Here is a 6,493-nt window from a genome sequence, read left to right on the forward strand (position 1 = left end):
ATTTTTCTTTTCTATGGGGCAAAACTAGAGCAAAGTGTATACAAGTAGTTTTTTTAATTAGTGAAGTATTCCTGGAAAGGGTGTTTCTTCAGCTGATTTTTTATAAATTCCAGTGGATTCCTCAGAAGTTTGGGAATCAATAATATCATAGAAAGCAAACTCAAGGTACACTGTATATAGCCAACTTAGGAACAATTGTATATTGGCCATCTGTTTGTTAGCCTGACTGTATCATCCAGCATTGCACTTATAAAAGTTTCTGTCTGTTCTTTTTTCTACGATATTATTCACAGCTTTCCACGGCTATTTTTATTTTGTCATTTTTCTGGTCTAGGTTTAGGGGTCAGCTGCTTTTGTCCAAAGTGGGCACATCTGAATGGAATGCAGTGTTAGTGGTTTTGCGGTTTATGGAAAGATGTCAAAGGACTTGAAGTAGCCATTCTGGCATGGTTGAAAGAAGATGATATAGAGGAGAGTTTTCAGCTGTCTTAATGAACCTTTAACAGTGGTTGAAGATCAGCAGAGTTTTAATGAATGAACTCAACACACCTGGTCCCCAGCATTCCATGTTAATGGATTATAACTAGCCTGAGACAAATTGTCCTCATTTATGTGGATATTGTCAGTAAGTTCACTAGAAGAAAGGCCATATTACTTTTATCTGTCCCTAATTTTTCATTTGAATATGTTTACCGAGCCATTCCGATTGTACTAATTTGGGCTCGGATGAACTCTGTTGCACCTCAAGACCCTTGACTCTCTCGATCTATCTCTCCCTCTCTCTCCAAACTGGAAATTTCCCAAGCAAAACAGCACAATAGCTTCAGAGTGATTCAGTGCTGTTGTTTGGTTCCTCCTTGGTTACCAGATAGGCTTTGTGAAATCTCAAGGGCCTCTCTGGCAGAAATATACTGAAGTAAATAAAATAAATTGTGTGTGGAAAGCCCTGTAGAGATGTCCAGAGCTGTTTACTAGAAAGCCTGAGATTTAAAGCAGGTTAGCGCTGTGTCAGACCACAAGCGACGTCTCCCCCGACCCCTCTTGCCGCACCCCCCTGCCGCACTGGATCTTTAGAGTCTCAAGTGTGTTTATAGACTATAAAATAGAACTTAGCGTCATTGAAATTCTCTTCCTGAGAGAAATAATGCACTGTTCGTTAAGATGGAAGATACATAAACAGACAAAACAGGGAGCATAAACACATTCTCCATCACTCCCTTGCTCCTCTGTAAACCCTTCCCAGCCCCGACCACCAAGCTCCTCTCAGATCTTCTGTTCTCCTATCCACTCATCTTTGGATGAGGGAAAATAGCAGTGTCTTTAACTCTGGATGATTACAGAACCATTCTTCTCGTTTGATGGACTACACTCTTGAAATGGAATACATAGACTATCATTTATTTGCCAACAAAAGCCTTCATAAGCCAACTAACAAAGGACAATGCATCAATGTGAACTTCTGCAGTTAATTCAGGATGGACTTCAAAGACATTAGTCATTAATCTTAAAGTTTAAAAAAATATCTGATTTTATCCAGCCTCTTTGTCTGGTTTGATGACTGAGATGCCAAAATGCCATCTCATTTTATACATTGTTTGTTCTATTAGATGTGTTTCTGAGGTTATGATTTGTAAACAAGGAGGGGTGGAGCATGACCTCCACTCCATGTTTACATTGGGCAGACAACACAGAAGTAGACCAGTAATGCATTCTGGGTAATAATACATGTTTGGGAGCAGCCATCTAAGATTTTGTGTTGTTTAGATGACTATGCTGTCCATCATAACAGTAGTAGGCATGGGGCTTCAGATTTAAATATAACATTTACATTTAGTCATTAAACAAGTTTTTATCCAAAGCGACTGACAAATAGGGAACATATGCAATTCGTCATAGAGAAAACAGCAATATCTGTTGTATCACACTGCCAAGTTCCCATTGTAGCAAGAAGCTAGAGAAGAAGATAGAAACAAACACGGAAAGGATTTATTATTTAATTGTTTTTTTTATTATGAAAAAAAAAATCTTATTATATTAGGCCAAGTGGGTGAAGATGACATGATAATTAAAGTCAAGTTGGAGCGATGCTGACCAGATAACACTTAACATTGCTTAATGTACAGTAACTGTAATTTTGCAAAGGTTTTCTTGTTAAAGTCCCCGTGAAGTGCCTTGAAAAGCACAGCTTACTTTACACTGTTGATGTATTTCCTACTGAAACATGAAGTTGGGGTGGGACTTGTTGAACTGTTCATGCCATTTTTTTAAAATTAGCCAATAAGTGCAGTCATACAGACACACACACATTCCTCTGTCCACCGTGCTGCTGTTAGAGAGTGAAACTGTACAGAAAGTTCAGGCCTCTTTTCCACTGCCTTGGGATCTGAACAGTGATCAAACCGATCCTGTACAAACAAAAACAGTGCATTGCAGACTTCACTAATGACGAGGCAGGAGCTGTTGTGCAAGTCATGAAAATGAATCAGAAACAAGCGAATAAAACATTACAAAATATCAATGTTTTGAATCACACTACACTAAATAGAAAGAGCAAAGAATACTTACTCATGATGTATAACCCAAGAAACCTCTGAAAACAGCTGCATTAAATATAAACTCCATACACTTTCATCACGCCTAACTCCCACGAGTGCGTTCAGTCAGAAGTAATAGTCCCTATTCCCCTTCAAAGACAATTACCCTCCACACTGAGGACTTCAGGGGGCTGAAAGGTGATAATGGTCAGTCACAACTCACTTCTGCAGTGATTATTATTGGAAATTCTGTTTGGAAAGATCCCACAACATGGATTGTGCTCTCTCTGAAGTGCCATGCGAAGGAACCATCAGCACAGGTGAAAACACAGCAATATGTGGTGAGCAGATTAATGGGGCGGGTGCCTTCTCGTTCTAGAACGCATTTGATTGGACAAAGTTTCTCTAGTACAGTTTGACATCATGATTTGACTGTCTTTCTAGCTGGAAGAGCTATATATAGAATATATATATAGAAATATAAATATAGAAATGCTTATATCTTCTGAAAATGAATTTTGTCAACCTTTAGAAGTACACTGGCATATAGGTGACCCTAAAGCTAATAGATATGGACTAAAAGCAGCAAAACTTTCATATTGATTTCACAGGGTCTTTAAAGCTGAAGTATGTCGTTTCTGCGACACTAGCGCCGCCGAAGGGAATTGCAAAAATAAACAATGTTTTCAAAACAGCTTTTCGAATACTCCCCTCATCCAAGTAGGTAGCTGCAAGCACGAGATCTCCACATGGGGGCGTGGTTACTCCAGAAGGGGGCAGGGTTAGGCTACTTCAAAAGGGGGTTGCGGACTCATGGTGCGTTCAGACCAGAGGCGTCGAGAGCGTCAAATCGACCGGAAGTCATTCATTTTCTGTGGCAGCCAGCGTCTCTCGGCGGCGAGAAGCGGCGCGTCCGTGGCCGGCGCGTCTTGGGCGTTGTTTGGCGTCAGAGGAAAGTTCAAGTGCGGGCAACATTATGGTAATGAGCTTTGACGCTCTCGCCTCCTCTGGTCTGAACGCACGGTCAGGGAAAGGGGTAGGGGCTCCCTGTTTCTTTGCTTGCGGTTTGGAGCTCCCGCCCCTTTTTGGAACACTGCCTTAAGCTATATCCTTCTCCCATCGCCTGTCGTTTAAACAGATAGATAGTCCCGCCCCCAACTCACGCCATTGATTGAATAACATGGTTGTGGCGGGTCTAAACGTGTCTAATTAACCTCTGAAGGCTTACGCATAATTGTCTCTTCATATTAAGCTGGAATATAATAATACTGAAAATAATACTGATTATAATAATGAAAAAGTTACATACTTCAGCATTAAATTCTCTAATTTTAATGCCTTTTTGCACCTGTTTCACAGTAGCGCCAAATGTGATTTTTGACTTAAATGAAAACAAGGCTGTCACTCATAGTCTCTTCAAGGCATGCACTGCATAATACTGTATAAAGCTCCTATAGGTCACATCTAATTTTCCACAACTCATGTTTTCTGGAGTTTTTTTGTCTACTGATTTATTCATTTATTAATCAGTAGAACGATCAAAAACACTTTGATCAACAGTAATACCCATAGAAGAAACTGTACTTCTATCCCTCACAGCCTCCTTGTTATTCCCGTCAAAAATAAAAAATAGCTACTGCGAATAAGGTCTATGGCTTAAAGTGTTGGAACATATATTACAATAAACGCTATCGCTAGGCCATGTTTCCACAGTGAATTGGAGATTTAGTTTTCTGTGGGGTTTTTTCTAACCATTGAAATTCAAAATAAATTCTTTTGAAGTTTCATGTGATAGAAAATGTCAACTTTTAAATAGAAAACTAGAAAAAAAATGCTAATAGTTATATACTGTTTACATGAGTATTAAATTCCTACATTGTAATGTTGACTTTTAATGTTTTAAATACCAGTTTACATACCATTATTTCATACCACTTGGGTAAAAATGTGTCCTATTCTTCGTGCCAGATTTTCTCAAGCTTATTCAGGTTAGTCGGATGATGCATCATAAATTTCAAATAGTGCCACAGATTCTCGATTTGATTAATCTCTAATACTTATTGTTCAGTTATTTTCTATTACTTTGTTGTTGCCTTTTTAATTTTGAAGATAGTCATTAAATAGTCAAAATTATTTGTTTGAATTGTAAACAATATTCAACTTAACCACAGTTTTTCTTTTTTAATTTTATATTAAATTGATAATCACCTACTGAATTTTACTCTTTGCTTAGTTTTGTCCAAATACTGTATATGCTTAGATACATTTATTTTACCTTCATTTAACCAGGCATGTTACATAAGAACAAAATTCTTATTTACAATAACAGCCTGGCAGGAGGACAACAACTTCCTGAACACCAACAACATACATGAAAACACACTAAGACACAAAGAGGATAATTAAAATATCCAAAAAGGACAATTGGTAATATAAAATTTACATTTACAAATATTATCTAAAAATCTTGTTAATAATTGTTTAAAAGCTGTGACAGATATGTAAGTATCAATTTTCTCTAATTTCTGCAAGTTATTTCAGTCACTCGGAGCAGCAAAATTAAAAGCAAAATGGCCGTACACACTTTTTCATACATAAACATATAATCATACATATAAATCAGACAAAATGTGATGTTTCCTGAGAGCTTGCAAATAGAGAAGGAATTTATAGAATAACTTCCCAGCTTTGTAAAGAATTATGCAGTAAAATCACAGAAAGAGAGAGAGCATTTTCTCAGATCTCTGTATCTTTATCACTCTGGCAAGAAAGAAAAGAGTAAAGTCAGAGCCAGAAAGCAGGGAGAGTGAGAGAGCGGAGGGCTGAGAAAGATGAAGAGAGATACAAAAGAAAGAGACACAATCACAGTCACACACAGAGAGAGAGAGAGAGAGAGAGAGAGAGAGAAAGAGAGGCACACACCTGCTTAATACACTGGTTTATTCTCTTGTGATTTAAAGTCAGTAGATTTATGAAGGTTGGAGTGTCTGGAGTTTCAGCACTAAGCCATAAAAAAGAGAGCTGACACAGGGTCTAAGTGTGTGTGAGAGCAGACTAAGTCTTAGTACTCAGCCATAAACACAGATCTGGGAACCTCCATGTGTTTACATCATCCATTCTTACTAGCTAAATCATGCAAATATTTGCAAGTCTTCAATCGCATATGCTATTATCTCCATTCGATCCCAAAATATACACACGAAAAAGTTTGAATAGTAGTTTGAATAGGCTTAGTTAGCAACATTAAAGGGATAGTTCACTCAAAAAATTTACATTTTGTCATCATTTACTTGTGTATTGTTCTAAACCCATCTGTAGAACACAAAAGGATTTGCTAGGCAGAATGTTGGGGACTGACAGCCTCAGTCACCATTTACTTTCATTGCATCTTTTATCCATACAGTGACAGTGAATGGCGATTTAGGCTATTGCTCTGCTTAAAATGAAAAAATAAAATTATAGGGATTTGAAACAACACGAGGGCGAGTGGCCACCAATTCCAGGTCCTGTGAATATCCTGATCCTCTGCTAATTCCATAAAACACAGGAAGTGGATGATTGGTAGAGGAGCTGGCACAGGTGGGGATGGAGGGGAAGAGGTCAGTTGGTTTCCATGGAGATGGAGTGCTAGGGTGTGGTGCTCTGGCTGTGTTTGGACTAAGAAAGAATGGCAATGAAGTCGTGTTTATAAAGGCGAGCCTTTCTCATCACAAACGCTTCTTTCTTCTCTCTCCCTCTTTCCGCCTCTCTATCTTTCTCTCATCCTATCCTTGAGATAAATAAACTGATAAAAAAGGGGGGAAAGGCCATAATAGTTGCCATTACGTCAGTTGGACCCCTTAAACTGTGAGCGATTCCACAGTTCTCCCCGACTGTCGTTCAGGCTGAAGTGTTTTAGTGTGAGGGGTTATCCTCTCAGCGCAACTAGCAAAGAATAAGCAGAGCTGGACACTTTTCGT

The sequence above is a fragment of the Myxocyprinus asiaticus genome, chromosome 29, assembly GCF_019703515.2.
Source record: "Myxocyprinus asiaticus isolate MX2 ecotype Aquarium Trade chromosome 29, UBuf_Myxa_2, whole genome shotgun sequence".
Lineage (NCBI taxonomy): Eukaryota > Metazoa > Chordata > Actinopteri > Cypriniformes > Catostomidae > Myxocyprinus > Myxocyprinus asiaticus.